Below are 23,617 nucleotides of genomic sequence, written 5' to 3' on the forward strand. Positions count from 1 at the left end.
TGCGACATCGTACTGGAACGCTAAGTCGCTTACCACCCTGCCGAGAGAGACGTGCAGCGTCTTTGTCGGTAGGGTGGTAAGCCACGGCCGAAGCCTCAGCCCGAGATCAGACCAGAGAATATTCAGAAAATATAAATTCCCAAGCTGCCCCTCCCGGGAATCGAACCCAGAACCTCCAACTTACAACCATAGCGCTCACCGCTGCGCCAGGGAGGTCGTCAAGATATTAATATATTGTAGGTACAATAAAATAAAATCAAAGTGTCTTGAAGTAATTATCTCTACCTGAAATAGTAGTAAAGAAGGGACAGTACATATAAAGGAAGGGACAAAAAAGATACGAAAAAACTATGACAATATTATTATTATTTAAAGGATGTCTTAAAATTCGTCTATTGACCTATCCCGTAGCGCTGTAAATATTGGCACCGCATGACCTATTACTATCAAATGCAAAGCTAGCATTACCATTTTTATAGCGTCTGTGAATTATGCAGATTGTTCGTTGCAACAAGGAAACTTCACACTAAGGTTTTCATGTTTGAGAGATTTTTTTACATATAGTATTCTATGCAGTAAGTTTTGTTTCTTGCTTAACCCATACAGGGTTCGAAGTCCCTGTGTCAAGTCGCTTTAACCGATCTATTGTGATCGCCACTATCTACCTAAAAATACCGGTTGCCGTTCGAAACACCAACACTCTTGCGAAATATATAACCTACATCTTAATATCCAAACAAGCTGTCTCATTAAGCAACAAGCTACCGATTAAAAAAAAATAGTACCAGTGTGACAGTGTGACAGACAGACAGACTCGTCCGTGGAAGTACTGCTGCCATGCATATTTCTACCTCCAAATAGCATTGCTATGTTCCAGTCTTATGGGCGTGGTTACCATTGTAATTCCAGACACATGTGCCTTAACACCTACACCTTGTAATACTGAGAAACCATCGGAAGCAATAATCGTACAGTGCAGCACGCTGCCGCTATGCGGATTAAATTGTAAATATATGTATATATATAATGTTTACATATTACTACTCCAATAAATAAAGTATATCTTAGATGATTTAAACAACGTTCATTGATATAAGGGAACTAAAAACTTTTTTACCCTTAGAAATAATATTAAACAATAAAAACCAGTTCTGCGGTAATACGGAGAACACAGCGGAAGCAATAATCGTAAAGTGCGGCACGCTTCCGAGCTCCGGATAAAACTGTTTCGCAGTTTTATGTATTACTTTGTGCCGCACTGAAGAAGAAATAGTATCGTAACGAGTTTAATTACTGGTTAGAGTAACTTGCTTTTAAATCACACCGAAAGAGTATCTTAGGTGATATAAAACATTTATTTATTTATGGCCCCTAAAATTAATATTCTCCTTTAAAAGGTAATTGGTCTACAAGGCTCTGGTAGCACAGAGAATACAGCGGAAGCAATAATCGTAAAGTGCGGCACGCTTCTAAGCTTCGGATAAGACTGTATCACAGTTTTATGCAGCGCTTTGTAATCATTTGAGCTGCATCCAAGCGCTGCTTGAAATAATAAATAGTTGCGTTATAAGCTAAATCCCTAGCAACGCTCGAAAATTGTTACCGAATCAAAATAGTCTAGCGTTCTAAAGAAAAGGGAATTTGGTATCGAACCATACAGAGTCAGCCTCCTCGAAAGCCTTGGTTCGAAGTTGGTAAGTTAAATAGGTCTATGATCAAGATAGCGCATAGGTTGCTTTCTGGGCACGTTCCATCCAATAAATTTTCATTTTTAATGAGGAAATCGGATTCTCCAAATTGTGATGTATGTGGGGTAGTGGAAAATGTACACCATTTGTTGATCGAATGTGCCCGTAATGATCAAGGTAAAAGGACATTAAAAAGGGATTTAAAAATAAACCTTAGTGATATAGATGTGTTTCATACCATCTTGTCTTCCCCAACTTCTGAAGAAGCCAAAATGATATATGATTTTTATAGAAGTAGTTATTCTTAAGTTGTACAAGAATAGAATAAGGTACGATAGGGCTGACATATTTTTGTAAAATAAAAGCCCTTTAATCGATAAGAATAAAAAAAACAATTTACAACTTCCTAAGTGTGTAAAAGTCATAGTAACTTGTTCTAAAAAAATACCACACCAAATGATAAACAATATCATAGATGTTTAAAAAACATTCATTTATATAGAGCAAATAAAATCCATTTTCCTCTTTAAAAGAATATTTAACAATAAAAGCCAGTTCTCTGGTAACACAGAGAACACAGCGGAAGCAATAATCGTAAAGTGCAGCACGCTTCCGTGCTCCGGATCAGACTGTATCCCAGTTTTATGCAGCGCTTTGTAATCATTTGAGCTGCATCAAATCGCTGCTTTAAATAATAAATAGTTGCGTTATAAGCTAAATCGCTAGCAGCGCTCAAAAATTGTTAACGAATTAAAATAATCTATTTTTTACAACTTCCTAAGTGTGTAAAAGTCATAGTAACTTGTTCTAAAAAATTACCACACCAAATGATAAACAGTATCATACTCGTAGATGATTAAAAAACATTCATTTATATAAAGCAACTAAAATCCATTTTCCCCTTTAAAAGAATATTAAACAATAAAAGCCAGTTCCCTGGTAACACAGAGAACACAGCGGAAGCAATAATCGTAAAGTGCGGCACGCTTCCGCGCTCCGGATCAGACTGTATCGCAGTTTTATGCAGCGCTTTGTGAGCATTTGAGCTGCATCCAAGTGCCGCACTAAATAATAAATAGTGGCGTAATGAGTCGTATCCGTGCTTGTTTGTGAATTTGTAATGTGCTTTTAACTTTTCTTTTGCGCTGGCTTTGCTATGGTTTTACTTTTCCTTTTGGACTGAATGATACTGAATTTCTTTCGCTTGATAGTTGTCATTTTTTTAAATACCTGTTTCTTTTAACATTTTCTATTTATAAACCATAGTCTTATGAATATAGCTATTTACAAAAGTGGCAGTTATCTTCAGATGATTTTTAGTTTGTACCGTTTTACTCAAACTTCCAATGAGCAGTTTATGCAATCGCATAACATTGTATTCAGGACTGTAGTTAATAAATGCCCCACTATTTCTAGCTTAAAGGAGGGAGGGTTTTTGAGCTTTGACCCAATACGCTGATTCAATTCCATTTGTCTTGCACTTACGAGTACGTGCTCTCTAAAGTACGGGGTAGACATCAACATTTTTTTAAACCTGGGCTGTTACTGAAAACCTTACACCTAATGGCGTAATCCGGAAATCGAATATAAGTCTAGTGACCTGTACTCATACACACTAATCATCATACCAACTAGAAGTACTTAGTAATACAATTTTACCCACTTAATCTCATTTCTGTGTGCGTTTTCCTTGTAGAAGGATTGAGGAAAGACCCTAATCTGTTTCGGTGGCTTATCGAACTATCAACTAGCATATACCCACGACTTCTTTCGCGATCATGTTAAACAGTGTCACAAGACAGCAAGACAGCTATAATCATGATCTATAAAAGTAAGTAGTTCTATAAACAGTCAAACAGTTTGTTTGAACAGACTGACAAAAAGCCTACAGCCCAAAATATGTTTCCCTGTTATAGTACAAATATTGTTTTTGGCTTTTGGTCGAAAGTAAAGAGATACGTAATACACAGTTTTATGAATTCTGCCCGCAAAGGGGTAAAAGAAAGGCTAACGCATTTGCTGAATACTATAGTCTCATATCTCAAATTTAAGAGTCCTATCCTCATCTACTGGGATGAGCAGAAAAAGTCGGAAGCATGAAGTCTGTTGTGTTCTATGCAGACTTTGCAAAGAGGCAGCTGAGACGCCGCGCCGCTGCACTTAATCTGTTGCTGCCCCGCGTTGTTGCATAAACGCAGCACTATTTTGGGGAAGTATATAATACAACCAGAGAATGCTAAATTTCTTCCAGCAAGGAAAATGCTGCTGGTCCTGGTGACCAATGCTTGCTGGGTGATCTAAATGGCGGTGTCACAATAGATCGTTACCGTTCGACGTGACACCAGGGACCAGGCGAACCTGGGCAAAAAGCAGAAGAAGAAGAAGGAAGTAAGTCTGTCATAGGAATACTTTTTATTACTTTGTGTTCACACAATGGAACACACACACAGAAGAAAGTTAGAATAGAAAATGGGGAGTGCAAAGTGCGGTCTAGATAACCTTGACATTGGGAAAGAGGAAGGAGGTTTGATTGATAATGTTGTGGACGCGCAGTCCGTCAATCATACTGCGTATACAAGAATGACAATTATGATAGTGATAACCAAAAAAAACTTGGTTAAGTTTGTTGAAGGCTTTTGAAACCAGGGCGCATTTGGAGACCTCGTAGCTTTAGTCTTAAGTTTACGAATGTAGTTGTCGCCATCATTTCTCTACTATGTACAATATTTTATATGTAATGAACGCATCAAAAGTGCCAGTCTAAGGTATTTGAATAAAAATATATTTTACTTTGACATTGAATTAGCACCATTTTCTACCCAAAAAAAACTTGGACCTATCAAACTAACTTCTCCCAACAGTTGATTGAAAATGTCCCAAGGGGATACAATGTAAAAAAAAGCATTTATCAAAACTTGGACACTTTCCGTTACTTTAAGATATCAGCACTTTGTTTCAGACATGAAGTGTTTAACGCGACCATTAATCATAGCAAAGTTGGTATACCTTTTTTATGAGAGATCACTGAAATGTGTATCACGAAAATGTCCAAACTTTTCTCTTTTTGAGGATGCTTTGAAAGGTCAAATTCTTATTAAAGTAAGCTTAAACTACGGATTGTCATCATCATCCACAGCACATTCATGTCCCACTCTGGACATAGGCTTTCTATGTTTTTGATGACCTCCCTAGCGCAGCGGTGATTGCTGTGATTTTAAGTCGGAGGTTCAATCCCCGAAAATTTTGGAATTTACCATTTTAAAATTTTGTCTGGTCTGGTTTCGTGGGAGGCATCAAACGTATCACCCTACTGAAGAAGACGTGCCGCTTATTAATTTAACGTTCCGGTACGATGTCGCGTAGAAATTGATTAGGGGGTTAATCAATTAGGGGGGGATTAGGGGTATGGGTTTAATATAACTGCCATACTCTTAACAGGTTAGCCCGCTACCATCTTAGACTGCATTATCCCTTGCCAGCAGCAAAGATTGCAGTCAAGGGCTAACTTGTAGTGCAATATAAAATATAAAAAAAAACCGTCCACGCTGCTATTTGCTGTTCAAAGTTGTCATAAAAATACGCAATGACAACCATAACATCAATTGCGCTAATAATGTTTAGGATCAAATGGGGTGATGCATGTCAATAGCAACAATGTTATGTACTCATATTTAGCAACAATCCAAACACACATTCATATGCATATACACTTAAATTGCTATTTTGACAACAAAAAATTTATATCTAATGATATTATTTGTATGTTTTAATATGTATTCCTACGTACTTTGTACGTATTTCGTAAATTTATTTATACTTTGTATATGTGCACCACGTACGTATTTTCCGTACTAGGGTTTTCTACGCTATTGGTTGCCTGCACGGCTAGCATGGGCAGGAGAAGATTATCTCCCCGGGGAAAGGATAAAAAAATATCTTCTCCCACAGCTTTATCAACTCTCAGAGCATTGGCGCACAAGTGGAAATAATATCCAAATAATTTATGTGTAATTATAAACGGGGGTAAACTTCTCCTATTCCATGTTCCCGCGCTTTAGCAGGTTGACACATTAATTAAATCCCTTATCATGGGATATGATTGGGGGATATAATTTTTGTCTCCGGCCTGTGCTAGCCCTGCTGGAAGAGATCGCTATGTAGCGATAAGGCCGCCAAATGCCTACCCTGTTGTATTGGTATTTTAATCTTTATTCTGATTTTTTTTTATGTGCAATAAAAGTCTAGTCATTAACTCATTCGTTCATTCATTAACTCAACATTTCAAGTCATTACAAGTGAGTGTTGTCAATTTTCTGTACGTTACTTTTGAAAACTGAAACTACAAGTTATAATCATTTCTCTAAATCCAGTATGAGTGATATTGTTATGGGATTTCCAGTTCCTCTATTAAAATATCCGAATGCCTTGTATAGGTACCGAAATATTTTGTAGGTTGTTTTGAAGTTTACCTGGGATATAGACTAGGTGAGGTTAGAACATCAAAGATGCTTCTTTGATATGGAGATGAGCTAGTATGAGCACAGGTATAAGTCAGAGAGGAGGCTACAGATATCGTTGTCTGTTGCCAGAATACACTCTGAATTACTGATATTTGCATATCGTCTCCGAAAGGTGCAGAAGTCCTTTGTGGGGTTAGATATACGATTTAATAATATGTTAGGTAGGTAATTTTGGACCTACCGATGCATTCGTTTCAACTGTATGTAAATAATACTTTTACATTATTAACATATTATAATACATCGAGGTTACTAATTACTTAATTAACAAGTTAAGTAATTAGGATATCACTTGCTTCAACGGTATCTTGAATACATTGAATGAGTAGATAATAGTAAAATTGATTTTAGCTTAGTTTTATTATAGAAAATTAAGTTTCCTATGTAAGTGACTTAGGTCTTTTATGGGAATAAATGTCTTTAAACACAAACCTAATATACTAACAAATAGACCAAAGGGGTAGTTAAGCCTTATTACGCCTGGGTATTATGCACTTGGGATTTGTATTCAGACACGGATGTGAAGTAGTACTTGCCGAACTGCAAAGCTAAGCTCTTACAGCCTGATTAACTGCATAGCTTTTTTTTATCGCGAATAATTCTTACACCGTTCTTTTTAAAGGCCTAATAGTGCGTCAGTATAAATGTTTTTCACAAGAAAACGAACTTTGTATGAAAGGGGTTACTACTAGTTAGGTTTTAGTTGGTCAGTGTGGGAGGTCGAAACCTGGTTCTGGTGGGAGGCTTCGGCATTGACTAGTTAGCATCCTACCGGCAAAAACGGACCGCCAGGCGATTAAGTGTACCGGTACGTAGACGCGTAGGAACTGTTTAGGGGTACGGGTTTAAATTCAACTTTTATACTCCTAATTTGCTAGCCTACTTAGTGGCGTGCTTAGAGGAAATGCACAGGGTATGCAGATGATATAAAATGAAGAAAATCTCCAGTACGAGTTATAAATACTTGAGGGTAGGCTTTTTATAACTCTTACAATGCCTCTCCTTAAGTGATGATACAGTATTATTACTGTATCATCACTCACCCCCAGGTGAGATTTTAGTCAAGTCATTTAGTGGACAAAAAAAGTGCTTTACTTTAGAGAACCAAATTCAGCAGACACCTAACGTGCGTTGGCCTCGCGCGAGGCGTGCTAACAAATTGCCAAGCATTCTGCCTCGGATGTAGCTAGCTGTGTTTGGACATAGGCAATTACGAAATATTCAGTGTTAAAGTATATTCGTGGCAGTAAATTATTATTATCGGTTATTATTGCGTAAATTTTAGTGCATTATGAGACAGCTAATCGTTTTATCGCAATGTTTTATTGCTGCAGCTTTATGTTTAGATATTGGACAGTGAAATAATTATATCTGGTTACCTAATTTAATAAATATTGGATAGAAGCGGGCGTTACTTTGCGGAAATCCATGATATATTTATATTATGATAATTATTATTTAAATGTGAAAATGAAGCTTAATTTGCTATACTCCGGGAAAAGAAGGAGAACGCCTGCTTCTATCAAATATTTAAAAACGGTGAGCTTGAACGTGCAGGCTCGACTTTACATAAAATTAAGCTTAATTTTCATAACCTACTTTTTTGGTTAAATTTAAAAGTCCTCTAGTATCTATTAGAGCCAATATTTCAAGAACGTTTTTAATAAACGACGCTGAACTTCGGATTAGCTAAGCAGTGTTTTGTCACACTTCGAATAACAGCACCCTTTGAAATGTCAGAGCATAAAAAATCGTTGCGTAATTAATTAATCGTTACGCCACGTTTAACTATAAGGCCTATATTAAAGTCCCGGTCCTGAACATATTCCTGATTTTCTATACCTCCATCTAGAAAATAATCTGCACCCGAAATGTATTTTTGACGTAAGTTTTGACACCTACTGGGACTGTCAAATTTTACCTATAGGTTTCAATGGTTTAATATTATTTTTTAGCTCAGCCCTTGAATACAATCTCACCTTGTACTACCTGGTACTCACCTGGTCTCTAGTGGATGTAGCGGGCTAACCTGTTAGGGAGTATGGTATTCATACCACTAATCGTTTTCTACGCGTCATCGCACCAGAACACTCAATCGCTTAGCGAGTGCGAAGTCTGAGTGAACTTAATCGAGATGTATACGAACACTTTGTGACGTTAATTTTTGACACCGTTCATACGACTCGTCACCTATGAGGACACAAAATAATACTTTTTGTACAAAATCAAGTGATGTGTAAAAACTAGAAAAACTGTGAAAATGGAAATACTTATACTCTATAAGAGATCTCTAATAGAGACCGTAGGCAGTGGGAGAGTCTGAAGTCGGGATAAAGTATAACAATAGTAAAAAGGGACTTATGTTAAAACAATATAAATAAGATACTTAGATCAAAATTCATTTATTTCAAGTAGGCCCAAATTTTGTGTACCTATTAAAAATAAGAAACTTTGAAACGTCAAGTCAGTCGGTTTGGAATGAAGATACCACCTATAAGATCCGGCAAGAAACTCAGCAGATTGCTCTTTTTCAACATTTAGTTCATTAAACAGTTAACAATCTTTTAAATTTTCAACCTTGTGAGAGATGAGAACGGAGCCAGCTTTCAACAGCCTTGTCTTACCAAATTCATCAATCGTTAACCACGATTTATTAAATGTATTTTAACACATTATTTAAACTTATGCATTGGTAGGTTCAAAATTTACTTGGCAATTATATTATAAAAGCATATTATACTAAATCACACAAATGACTTCTGCACCTTTCGCAAACAATATGCAGATGTCACTAACTTATGTCCATTTCGAGTAAAGCGGTTTTTTATATCCACTTTTCGTTTATAAAGAGTATTGTTTGGTCTTACAAATACTGTATTCTAGGGACCGAAAAAGTATTCCGGTCCCTTTATCGCTAAAGTATATAAGAATATCGTTCGAAAGAAAAATGAAAACTACTACAAATTGCTCAACAATGCTATAATTATAGACACATTCTTGTTTCCGTACAGCAGAATACTAATTCGGTCGCAATTATCATGATTGTATTTATACATGATATAAAATTCGACGTAACGTAAATAGTTTCCGTGGTGTAGCGGTTATCACATCTGCCTAACACGCAGAAGGCCCCCGGTTCGATCCCGGGCGGAAACATACTTTTTGGGAATTATAGATTACACATTAATTAATTCAATGTAGTTTTTAGTGTAACGTGTTTGAAAAAACTTCTTTTTTTAAATGTATTATGCGCTTTTATTTTTGTGTTTTTTCTTTAACTAATATCGTCGTTTTTTGTTTGTAACCGAATCCTTTATTTTAACCCTCTTCAAACAGTTTCCAATTTGCAAATTAAGATTTTTCTTAGTTAATATAAATTTCATCTATAGTCGATAAGGCAGGAATGTTTGTTATTTTAATTTCCAACAACTATCTTTGGCCGATTTCTCTAATATTAAAAAAAACTTTAATGCTTAACCGATTAATTTTGCTATAACAAAAATAGTTGTTTAAGAAACACTACAAATGAACTAAACTAAAAGATAGAAATAGTTTGGTTTTTTATACTTACAATGTGTTTTAGTTGTTTTGAACTTTTTTTTTTTATCTTACAGCAAAACTTATGACTAAACTTGGAATGTTGCCTAGCTGTCTGCATTACCGCTCTGAACAGCCAGGCTGATTCTTTACGCAAAAAATAAGTCAGTCCTTCTTTCAGAAATGGTGATAGCTTCGTTTCCCAACTTAAACCTAAAGTAACGAGACCCTGCTTTCTGAGGCCAAGGCTGTGGGTTCGATTTCCACAACTGGAAAATGTTTGTGTGATGAAAATGAATGTTTTTCAGTCTGTGTGTTTAATTAATTAAAATGCACAGTAGTTATATAAGTCAGAGTGCTGGGATTCGAACTCGGCCCCCGAAACTGAAGTCGAGCCTCTACCCAATGCGCTATCTCCGGTTCTTTTTTTATCTTTTAAGTAATTCTAAATATTGTAATACGAATTTTTTATAAGATAAATTGTGAATCCTGGAAATTCTTGAGAAGCAAAAGCAACGAGTCAAAATACAAACAGTAACGTTACCTCGGCAACGTTTGACGTCGATTTACCGAGCGATATCAATTTACGGAACCCTTTGATGTGGCGGAGACAGGTCTAAAATAATTAATTTTAATTAACGCCAAATTGTAGATTCCATACTATCTAATAGCTCAAGTTTTGATTTAATTATGGTTTGACATTTCAGCGGAGGCTCTCTCAGCTCCTCAAATTTAGTTTATGTTGTAATATTTCCGATAATTAAAATAAAATACATCAATAGCTTATGACCGTCAAGTTCTGGACAAGAGGTGTCTCCCAACGAGAGGGTTTGCCTACATTGGCGTGCACTGGGTTTCTGACCAGGGTATAAATAAATAAAAATATAATATATTAAAAAGCCATCTATTTCTCATCACAAATACTAGCTGACCCGTGCAACTTCGTTGCACCAAATCGGTTACTACCGGAAAACACAAATAAAATGACATTTTCTAAAAATGAATTCTAGCTAGATCGATTTATCGCCCCCGAAACCCCCTGTATACTAAATTTCATGAAAATCGTTGGAGCCGGTTCCGAGATTCGAATTATATACGAGTATATACAAGAATTGCTCGATTAAAGATATAATATAAGGTATAAAATTTACATTGATTTTAAATTCTATTTTATACATAATATATAGATAAATCTTCTTGACCAGAATCAATGTTTATTATCGTACATTTACTTAGAGCATAAGTTTCGTGTTTTTCATTGCACTATTTTTTTTTTTACTTAATATCTTTATATTTTTACAGTTATATATAATTAATCATAATATATTATTTGTCATAACATCTTCTTTTTAGTTTGCTCATTTGTTTTTTTTTTTTCATAATGTAATTTAGGTATTCTTTATTGTAAAAATCCTGCTCAAAAACCACGTATATAAAATAAAAGGGTAGGCAGCGCATTAGTATATGTACACGCCACTGTTTGCCCATAATCACCAGGCTGGGCAGTCGGGTTAAGTTACTACGACGCTACTGTTCGTACACCGTTATATTATTTGCTCATCTATGTAAAGGACAGAACCTAAAAACAATGAAGAATACAACAGTGTGAGTAACTTGGTATCATTAAAATTTGCGCATTGTGTAAAGATTCACACTTCGGACTCCGATGGCGATAAACTTTGCTCTCTCTTTTCTACGAAAGGCACAATTAAATAAATAAAATATACTACGACAGTACACACATCGCCATCTAGCCCCAAAGTAATGTGGCTTGTGTTATGGTTACTAAGATGACTGATGAATATTTTTAACTTATAATCCCTATCCCTACTAATATTATAAATGTGAATGTAAGTTTGTTTGTTACGCTTTCAAGCTAAAACTACTTAACCGATCCTCATGAAACTTTGTACACATAGTCTTGGAAGTGTTAGAAGTAATATAGGATACTTTTTATCCCAACATTAAGCTCGGTTCCTTTGGGAGAGGAGATGAAAGTGTTTGACGATATCTTCGATAAATTATAACCGATTTAAATAATTATTTTTGTACTATAGAGATTATAATATGTGTTTAATTTTGCCCAAACTTTGTGAAGATCTGATGAATGTGGTTGGAGATAGAAGACAGAACTCCTCAGCGGACAGCAGCAAGCCCCTCATTTAAGGCATAGCTATACTGAATACTTTAAATTATTTTAGAACATAACTAATTAAATTGGATGCCAAATAAAAAAACAAAATTAAACGCAGACGAAGTCACGGGCAACAGCTAATATACATATAAATACCCAGACACTGAAAAACAAACGTACAACTTACCATGACAGGCTTGTACACTTTGGGATGCAAAGCTTGCAATTTCGTCGAAAATACTTTCATTTGATCTTCTTATTTAAGCTCATTAACTCCCAAATTGATTCTTCCGTCTTGCTCTCGCTCATTACTATAAATACTCGCGTTAATCCCAGATTAAAATATTTTAAACCATTTTCCCTAAGTGTCTTTGTCTAAGACAAGAACAATACTTCCTTTTACAATCCCATCGTTCGCATGTGCCGCCTTTATAATGATTTAGTATCAAGTAATCATAATATTGACATTTTTAACAAAAGGATAAATATTTTTAAAAATCTAATTATTAAGCACTATTCCACATAATCTTTAGGGAAATAATATATATATTATTATTTAAGTGTTTCTTTTTTGTTTCAACTTTAATTTTATCTTTACTTTCTGTTTAATTTAATTCCAAGTTGTGTACACATACTTTGGGTTGTAGCTTAGAACAAAACTTGTTATTACTTATATTTAGATCTACTTTTAGTTATTACCTGTTTTGTGTACCCAATAAACAATAAACAATCATGTTCATCACACAAACATTTTCCAGTTGTGGGAATCGAACCCACGGCCGTACACTCAGAAAGCAGGGTCGCTGCCCACTGCGCCAATCGTATACAGTATTATTGTGCATAATGCCAGGGGACCTAGGATAAATCCAGGATGGTAATGGATTGTTTACAAGAGTTTGAAATGAATTCTTTTAAAATCAGTCAAGAAGATATTTTTGAAATCGCATTAAAAATATATTTCCTTTGTCCATGCCATAATTTATTGTTGATTAAAACATTCTCTGTCTGTAACGCATAATATACATTTTATGAAAAGGAAAGCCATTACACAAATAATTCTTTTCAACAAAACCAACTAAAATAACAAGAGTTCAAATAATCATTGCGATATTTTAGGCATTCTATTGACAACTTTACCGCATCACATTAAAGTCGGAATTTCGTCGATGGGGGATTTAATAAACAGGGGTGGTACGAACGAGATAATGATGTAGGCGCAACATTAAGTGTTTTGCTTAACTGTCAGCTATATGGCTTCATAAAACATGGCAGCCCTTACTTTGTTTATGCGCTCATTCATTTTGGTTTTGTCTTCCGTACAACGGGTTGTACTTGATTTTTGTCGTGCCTTTTTGTACTTGTAAATTCAATATGAAAACAAACTCCCGACATGGCACTAATGGTTTTCAGCAAGTTTGTTTTACATCAGCCGTAACATCGTCAGCTAAAACTTTTTATGAATATTTTTCTCCTTTTAGTTTTTCATTTAGTTGAGGTTGAGTCGATATTAAGCAGACTTAAATTTAAGTGCTATTACTTGACGATTAAAAAGTGCTTATATTAAGCCTACCTGAAATAAATGAATGTTGAATTTTTGAATTTTGAATTTGAATTTTAAGCTGTATTATTATATTATTATTTAATTTTTACCTTCACAAAGTAATACTAAAAAGTATACTAAAGTATACTTATACTTTCTAAAGTATACTTATACAAATAACAATGATGCTATTTTATTATTTTAATTATTATATAGCTACCGTGTACCTATATAATTAACTAAATAACTGTAGCGTTTCAGTTTTTTTTTATTTACCTCGGAAACCGTCAGTGTATTGAATTGAAATTATCTCATGACTGAATTCAGAATGCAAGCTATATCTGTACCAAATTTTATAAACATCGTGGAGTGTTTGATTTTAACGTGCTATAACAAACAAACAAACAAACACTCATTTTCGCATTTGTAATAATTGTTATGTGTTCCTTCTTGTTATTTTGATAGTATTTGGGTAGTGCGTCTTAACCTAATTGAAGTCATAATATGACTTCAAAAAATGCTGTTATTACTGTAGTGATACTATATTATAGTATCACTACAGTAATAACAGCGTCAGACCATTCTTGACCTGTGTTATATTTAGGTTATCAAACTCGTTTTTGCACGGATACAACATAGCTTATTTATTTAATCCACGCTCTAGATATTTTTACGCACTTTCTATTTCCTATATTATCAATAACTAGATTACGTGTACTAAATTTCGCATGAAATGTCAGGTTTCCGTGGTGTAGCGGTTATCACATCTGCCTAACACGCAGAAGGCCCCCGGTTCGATCCCGGGCGGAAACAGATATTTTTATTAAACATAGTTTTTTTTTATATTATGTTTTTTTAAATGTTCTTCGACTCTTACAAAACATTATTTTTGTGTTTTATTTTTACTTACGACGGAATAAAGCGTAACTGTTTTATTCCGTCGAAAGTAAAAAATATGTGCAAGTGCACGTCTGTATGAGTGTAATAATTGTTTGTGTTGAATTACTCGTATGTTACCATTATCTTGGCATCACAATTTTTTACCGACTTTTGCAGAGCAGATAATATTTGAAATGCTTTACAGATTAGCCACTAAGGTTACACACAGGTGTTATACCAATTAAAGAAAGAAATAAATATTTTCTACATTTTATTTCAGGCGCTGATAAGTAATATGTAAAAATTAGGTACCTTCTTTGCTATCAAGAAAGGTACCTAACTTTGTAGATAATATATTTACATGTGATAACAGGTAATACAATAGAATGAAATAAATTAAAAACGTTACAGAAGTGAATTTTTTTTTGAAGAAGAAGTTGTGTGTTTTATTTTGCTTGTTATTTAGAGATACCTAGATTCTTATCATTGATAGTTACCAATAAAAGATATAAAGAAAAAAAATACACCAAAAAAAGCACTTTGAGTCAATAAATCTACAAATATAACTACACTCTATCACTTCATTATTGAAACAGACTAGTCCTGAAGGCATCCCAATCAATCGGGGCATTCGACCAAACGCGGTACATATCGATGTCCACATTAGTAAGACCCCTCTAACTCACACGCACCGTCCTTAGATTCTAATGCTGGTCGTTGGAGAACTGGCAGGTCATTGTTGGATGGCGGTCAATCACAATGTAATTGGTACAAGGAACAAGATACCCGTGAAATGACTGCCCCCTGACGAAGGTCTGATGCTCCGGGGCTTTGTATTTAGTCTAACACCCCGCTTGAGGGATACTTTTAACGAGTGCTTCGATTGAAATGCTCGGTTGGATAACTGTAGATATTTAAATCGAGCGAAGCTATTATGCTGAACATTATTCGTAAGGTTTTTTAAAAGACTAGTTTTCCTAGCTATCAGACTAGCTAGAAACGTAGATATAAAAAGGATAAGCTAATTACTAAGAGTATATTACCAAAGATTTAAAATAGTACACTTAGTAGTTACTAGCTGTTGCCCGCGACTTCGTCTGCGTTTGATTTTGTTTTTTCATGTGGCATTAAATTTTGATGCATTTCTAAAAAAAAAATCAAAGTCTTCAGTATCGCTAAGCCTTAAATGAGGGGTATGCTGCTGTCCGCTGAGGAGTTCTGTCCTCTATCTCCAAAACAAAAACACAAAGTTTCATGAGGGTCGGTTAAGTAGTTTTTGCGTGAAAGCGTAACAAACAAACTTGCATTGACATTTATAATATTGGATAGGGATAGAGATAGGGATTGTAGAAAAAGAAACACGTCATACACGAATAACATAAAATGCCAGAAACAGAAATATTTTTTTTATGATTGGTGGAATTATCGCTTTAATGCTCATCATAGATGAATATCCCAAAATTAATTAAAAAAAATGGGAATTAATGATTATGCAAATAAATAAAAATAACCTAAAATTTCCCGCTTGATTATAAAAAAAACAAGTACAATAACATTTTTCGAAATATTGATATGTTTGTTAAAAACTACTATCAGACGCGCGAAGTAGTCGTTAACGAAAACGTGTTTATACATTTGGTTTGTGGTTTGTTTACTGTGTATACTGATGTTTTTTCTCATTAGTAGGAGAGAATTTTAGTATCACAAATACTTTTTAATGTCATAATCTACTAATTGTTATAAAATTCATATTTACCTCTTAAGAGTGATTATATTTCCAGTTTGCTGTTAGATTTTAGCCAGAGTTCACGCAACAATGAAGGCAAAGTTACTAGCGTTGCTTTTGTGCTTTTACATAGTGATAAACTTCTCAGATTGTAAGAATAGGCATAAGCCGTGGGGTCGAAAATGGAGATTCAATTCGACAATTAATTCTTATCCACCCAGATACCCTCAATCTCAAACGGGGTTATCTGGAAGTAATGCCCCTTCGTATCCTTCATCCCCAACTGGTTTATCTGGATCCGGATCTTACCCTCAGCTATCAGGATATCCTTCATATCAAACAGGGCATTCGGGATTCGGAAGCAATGCGCCTTCGTACCCTACGTCTCCAACTGGATTTTCGGGAACAGGATCGAATTTACAACCATCAAGCTATCACAAATATCAAACAGGGCTGCCTGAATATGGAAGAAATTTTACGTCGTATCCTCATTCACCAACTGGATTATCTGGAACAGGATTTCACTCTCAACTGTCAAAGTATCCTACACAAACAGGGCTATCTGGATCTGGAAGTAATGCACCTACGTACCCTTCGTCACCAAGTGGATTATCTGGAACAGGATCTCATTTCCAACCATCGAAATATCCTTCACAATCAGGCCTGTCTGGATATGGAAGTAATATACCTAAATACCCATCATCTCCATCTGGATGGTCGGGAGCTGGATCTCACAATTTAAGCGCCTCATATTCACCATATTCATCTGGGTAGTACGAATGTCAATATTATAAACCAATAATCTAGTAATAAAAATAAACTAGGTATTAATTATAATCATTTGGCTGATCAGTTCAAACAACTAAAGTTGGCTAACGAATACCAAATAAAGACCCAACAAGTTAACATTTGTATAATTTTTTATATTAATGTGAAAAATCCTTACTTATAAATGTAAAAGTGTTTTAGTTGTTGTTTGCTAGTTTGTCCTTCCTTAACAAAGCAACCAATGAATTTGTTGGTTGGCATAGAGTTAGTTGAATGGATGGAGAGTAACAGAGAGTGTTATCCCAGCAAAGCAAACGTTTCCCACGTAAAAAACCGCCTCAACGCGGAAGAAGGACGCAAACAAATGCTAATGGTATAAACGTTTACTAAGTGCCATAAAATTATGATTTATGGCATTTAAAATGTATGTACTTGAATCTGAAAAACAACAAAATTTAAGGGGTTTGAGACTATAGCCCAACGCCGCAACTGACTGTCTCTATGAATCAGTTATCAAGCAAATACTAAATCAAAATATTGCTATATACAAATAAGTATAATTAGATAGGCGTAGGTAGAAAATTAGTTCCATTAATTTGTCTCTACACAAGCCGTCAATTTTGTAATTATAATTTAGTACCTAATTATTTTATTAGTCGCAGTTGGAAAATTTATGTAATCTATGTGTGATGTTGGGAAAACGTACCTACATTCTATACGTACATTTCTATATATATAATCCTCACCACAAATCCGACGAGCTATTTTTGTTTGAACACGCTAATCTCTTGGACTTACTTAAATACGATATATTTGAAAAATCTTTTTGCATATAGAAATGCCTCGAAATAGTGTAGAATTGGAAAATAATCAGTACTTGTTGTTGTTAAAAGCAGACGATATAGCGAGAACCTTTAGTTCATTAAAAATTCCCTCACACACTGACGTCTTACTAACAAACATATAATTGCCAATAAATAATATGTTTGCCTGAGTCGTATACAATTAAACAGAACCGCATATTTATATACCTTCAATAAACTTACTATACCAACTACTAAATAAAGCTGAAGAGTTTGTTTATTTGACCGCGATGATCTCAGGAACTTCTGGTCCGATTTGAAAAATCATTTCAGTGTTGGTTTATCGATTTGGCTATAGGCTAGATATCATTACACTAAGATCAATAGGAGCACAGCACCAATGAAAAAGGTTTCAAAATCGGCGGTTTTTTTCATTTAATAGCTTCCGCTGCGTGCGCTACGGAAACGGAAGTTTCGATAGAATTATGTATGACAAAGTTGTTTCCCTTTAAAAGTTATAAAAAAAGTTCGTGACAGCAGGTGCCCATATTTTCAGCCCTACGCCTGATCTCTTACCGGTCTTGTCGAATCTGCTGTCCCAGCGGACTATGAAAGTCAGGGAATAGAGAGTGTTTGCGAACATAATTGTACTCCATAACATCTCCCGCGTAGTTGGAAAATCTACCAGATGATTCACCACCGTCGCCTAAATTGGTCAACCCAAAACCTCCCATCGCCCCACCAACCTCGCCCATATAACCATATGAGCAGAATCTGCGGGCCCGGTACTTTCCTGTGGCCTGTTCCCGGGTCACCTTCTTGACTTCCTACAAGTTCTTTACTCTACATCCTTGTCCCTTAAAACTCTTTCTCCCCTTTTTGGGGCGGACGCTACTACGACATGAGGTATGCCAGCTTCCGCCACAGCCCCACTTTGCGCTTGCTTAACATATCTTCATGTCATTGTGGAGTGTCTCCTGAAGTCTCCTCTTATTATTCTCTCCAAAATGGGTCAGGGAAACTGTTTTCTTTGAAGTTACAGTCATGACTCGTCGTAGGTCGTGGTCGTTATCTGGATGTTGCGGCTCGCTTTTTCAATCCGTCGCCACTCTTCCCTAACTGTTGCCTTTCTTGCGCATACATGTTGAGGACCCTAGATTGTTGCCTTTACCTAGTCCGTCCATCTCTTGGGTGATCTACCGCGTGCCCTGGTAGCTGTCCGGGGAAACTGTCAGGTATCTGTAATAAAATAAATGATCACATGAAGCAAGGTGGTTTTAACAACAGCCGGGTTTAGTCATACTACTTTCTTTAATTATTCCTAACCTCCATTGAGCTAGCCTTCACGTGGCAGTTTGTTGTCTCAAACAACACCGCTTATTATTCCGGGCCCGCGGGCTTTGGCTTTAGCCAAACTACATACAACAATAAACTTTAGTAGCTCAGTTTAATGGTAAGATAATAGTAAAACTGTTTACCAAACTTTAATAAAACTTGAGAGGGTGCGTTTTATGATGAGACAAGATTTATTTCTAAACTACAGGATAAAAATAAAAGTAGATAGAGTTCCTTTTGTGGATGCAGGACTAGTCTAAAATTCAGTTTTAACAACATGTCAATAAGTCTGCTTTTTCATTAGCACATCACACTGCCATGTGTGTAAGATATTTTTATAAACAAATAACACCCATGTTGATTCTTAAAATCGCACGAATGACACCTGCCAATATATTTGTAGCAAAAGAGAAGTTCAGCGCATATTCCTAGCATATTAAGATTTTTTTTTCTTTTTTGTGCGAAGGTTACTATCGTCTTGATATAATAATTTGAAGTATCAATAGATACGTACTTTGTTTCGAACAATTAAAATATCACTTAAGGAAGGAAACATCGTGAGGGTTTCTGCATGCCTGAGAGTTTGTCATAATGTTTTCAAAGATGTTTAAGTCTTGTAATGTGCACTTCGCCAGCATTGTGGACTACGGTCTATACCTTTTTCATTCTGAGAGAAGACCCGTGCCCTGTCGTGGGCTGCTAATGGGTTTATTAAAATGATTTAGATAAAGTTAGGCGACAATCGACATAATTAATTTAGTTTTAAAAATTATTTTCTACTAGCCGCTGCCCGCGACTTCGTCTGCGTGGACTTCAGGATTGGGTCTAAAGTTCCTAAAGTAAGAAAGATTAAAAATTGAAAGATTATTAAAGTTCTGAGAAAGATTAGAAATTAAGATTAAAAATTGTTAACGCGAAGTACGCGTTAACAATTTTTAATCTTACCACGGGAACTATTTGAGAGATTGGTATAGAAAGTACATTTTTATTTTTTTTTTATTTTTATAGACGAGCGCTTGACTGAATTTACATGTACTTTTCCATAGCATACGCGGCTTAGTTCGTACACAATTTTCGATTTTCCCTCAGAAGCTACTTAAGGAATCGGGATAAAAGGTACGTTATTTACCTTGTCAAAGACTACATGCATGCCAAATTTCATCCAAATCCGTTCAGCCGTTTTTGCGTGATTGAGTAACAAACATCCGCATTTTTATATATAATATTTTCTACACTGAAGTACGATCGACGATACGATTTTACCTATTGTATGAAATACTCAGCAAAATGTAACTCTAGGAATGATAAATATAGAAGCCTTTTAATCATTATACTTACATAATGATTGTTGTACAAACTTAAACCATTTCTAGCACACAAAACTTGAAGCAACCATGAAAATAAACTTCTTAATAACTTATTACAGCGATTATTAAAGATATTGTTTTGAATCCTAACCGTTGGTGATAAAGTAGCTTTTCATGTGGAAAACTCATAGAATATAAGTGGTGAGAAAATGACATTTGTTACTTAAAACTGCATACATTTTCAAAGCAAAGGAAGTCCAAGTAAAGGGGTATTGTTTTATTAGTGTTATAAATGCTATCTTGGTTCTTGCATTGTCGTTGACATGAAATAGGTACCTCGAGCTAATATAAACTATAATTTTCATTAATGCGAGTGCTTTGTTGAAGAAGCATTAAATAAAAGATGTTTTACTGACAGTTCCAATGCCTGATTGATTTCTGAAGTCACATGTAGGTACGAGTACATCAGACTATTACTACGACTATAATTGATGACGTCCCTGGCGCAACGGTGATCGTTTTGAATTCAAGCATGAGTTCTAGGGTTCGATTCCCGGCATACGCAGTTTGGGAATTTATAATTTCTGGATTTTTTTTTGGTCTGGCCTAGTGAGAGGCTTTGGCCGAGGCTTACCCCCCTACAGCCAGACTTGCCCCTAAGCGTTCCGGTACGATGTCGCATGGAAACCGATTAGGGGTATGTCAACTCCCTAACAGGTTAGTCCGCTACCATCTTAGACTGCATCATAACTATCCACCAGCTGGGATTGCAGTCAAGGGCTAACTTGTAGAGGAATGATTAAAAAAATACAGTAAATGAATTTTACATAACTACCTTCTATTGACCTTCTATTCAGGTATGACGAAATAATATATATTGTATATACTTTCATATGTAAATTGTTTTCATCACACCTAAAAGAGTTTAGACATACAAATAAATCAATAGATTAAATAAAATTTTATTTTATGTCAATATCAGCTTTTTATTCGTTGTGTGGAAAATAATTGCAAATGATTTGGCGATAAAAAAATGTGCTATAAGTGGGGACATCCAACGCCCTTACAGTAACACAGAAGCGCATTGCACTATATGTAGTTAGAGCTACTTAAAAGCGCAATTCAATGGCGAAGGAGGTTTTAAGACGTTTAACTTGTAAGGATATGAACATTTCGGCGAAGAACAATATTGAGCCACTTCGATCACACGAGTATCTCAGTCGAAACTGAGATACTCGTGTGATCGAATATGTGCAATACAAACATTTTTTTTTAAATATAGCTTCGCCTGTAGCTTGTTCTCTGTTGACGGGCACAGATACTGCGGCAATATTTCTTTATTTCACGGCTATCAGAAATTCATTCGTTTATTTAAGACAATAATTTACTGGCAACTGATGGTAAAAACACAAATGTTTCTAAGTATCCTTGCCTTTTATCCAAACACAGTTTTAAAACTTAGTAATAATTGACGGAACAAGAAGTTGGCCCACGTTGTAACTGATAAATCGCTTTAAAACAGAGCAACACTTCGCTTGCTAAGCTTAAGATTCGGTGGACCGTCGCGCCGGGAGAATTAGAGGTGACAAAACGATAACACAGGCGAAACTACCTAGTCTACAGTACCGACGCAATGTTGCCCCTTTATCGGTTTTTTACCGGATATACTTCGGTGAGTGTGCTCAAGAACTTCACAATCTTGTTCCTCCTTCTCCTTTCCACCTCAGAACAGCGAGAAACCGTGAGCGGTGCCATCCTTATGCGGTTGAAATTCCATTAACATGCACAAAACATTTTTATTCACGTTTCTGATACGTATCGCTAGGATGTGGAACGCCCCTCTGGTAGCTGTGCTTCCTTTCGCGTATAATTTGATTACCTAAAATCAAGAGTGAATAGGCTTTTTTAGGCAAGCGTGCTCCAGCCTAGACCTCATCTTTCTAACGGGCATGATTGTCGTCAAAAGCTGGCCTATCGTTCAGAAAAAAAAAGCGAGGAACGCGTTCTGCAAATTGTCCATCAATATGAGGATGCCTGTACACCGGCTGTTCAACGACAGAAATAAGCATGGCAGTAGAACTTTCTCGGATGAGTTCTATCACATAAAGCTACTACTAGTACTAAAAGCTTTCGCATTTCGCAGCCTACGGATATCGAAGATCCAGCACAAGGTATATAATGAACGTGCTTACCTGCTAAATCACTGAAACATGGAATAGGAGAAGTTTACCCCCGTTTATTAATACACATATGTTATATGGATATTATTTCCACTTGTGCGCCAGTGCTCTGAGAGTTGATAAAGCTGTGGGAGAAGATACATTTATATCCTTTCCCCGGGGATATAATTGTCTCCTGCCCATGCATGCCGTGCTGAGGGTAGATTTTTAATCATATATAGTATATAAGTTATATATTTATAGACAAACAAGCGGACCCCAGTGCCATCTGTCGGGCTGATTTGTGAACCTAAACCATCCAGGGTGCCACCCAAACGCATACCAAAAAATTCATTCAAATCGGTCCAGCCGTTGAGGAGGATTTCAGTGACACACACGCACACAAGAAATATGTATATAAAGATAAAATACACACATCGCCATCTTGCCCCAAGGTAAGCGTAGCTTGTGCTATGGGTACAAAGATGACTGATGAATATTTTTATAAATTATATACATAAATACTTATAATATACAGATTAACACCCAGGCACTGAAAAATTGAAAAATTCATGTTCATCACACGAAAATGTTCCATTTGTGGGAATGGAAAGCAGGGTCGCAGCCCACTACGCCAGTCGGCTGTCCCGGCATATGATATCCCTGTAAGTGAATATGTAAAATTATTCTTTAAGAGAAATAAATGATTCTTTAAGCAGAAAGCTATCATACAAATTCCGGTAATAACTCCGTTTAAATATCAATAGATCATCGAATAACATGCATTAGTCCGCGGCTCTGTTCGGCAAATTTCGGTCTAATGGTTCATTACGGTGCTAATTTACTGAGCCGTTATGGCTGCCTCTTAATTTATAGTTATGTGTGCCGATGCCGTAGGCCCGTAAATTGATGTTACGCTGGGTAATGTACGATCCGTACTATTCAATGAAAATATTGAGAGAAGGACAGGGTAACGTACAAAGAGAACTGTACCTGGAGGCTTACTGAGCAGTTTCATTTTCAAGTGACAGTTTCAAATGACATATATTGACGTCTAATAAGGAATGTACTAAATACTCCTTACGTCCGTTTTCTATACAAGTTACAGTATAACAAAGTAGGCATGCTTAGTATACTTACAAAGTAGGCATGTTTATGTATTATGGTATACCAATTTGTTCTTATATATAGGTACATTATACACAAAACTACGAGATTAGT

General features: G+C 35.7%; 2 non-coding genes across 2 annotated transcripts; both read left to right on the forward strand.

The window, feature by feature from the left end:
* The first annotated feature begins 9,291 nt into the window (after positions 1-9,291).
* Positions 9,292-9,364, forward strand: Trnav-aac. The gene has a single exon. It is a non-coding gene; the product is annotated as a tRNA-Val (tRNA).
* A 4,795-nt stretch (positions 9,365-14,159) lies between these two features.
* Positions 14,160-14,232, forward strand: Trnav-aac. The gene has a single exon. It is a non-coding gene; the product is annotated as a tRNA-Val (tRNA).
* Positions 14,233-23,617: the final 9,385 nt, after the last annotated feature.

This window comes from Pararge aegeria, chromosome 2 (genome assembly GCF_905163445.1).
Source record: "Pararge aegeria chromosome 2, ilParAegt1.1, whole genome shotgun sequence".
Classification (NCBI taxonomy): domain Eukaryota; kingdom Metazoa; phylum Arthropoda; class Insecta; order Lepidoptera; family Nymphalidae; genus Pararge; species Pararge aegeria.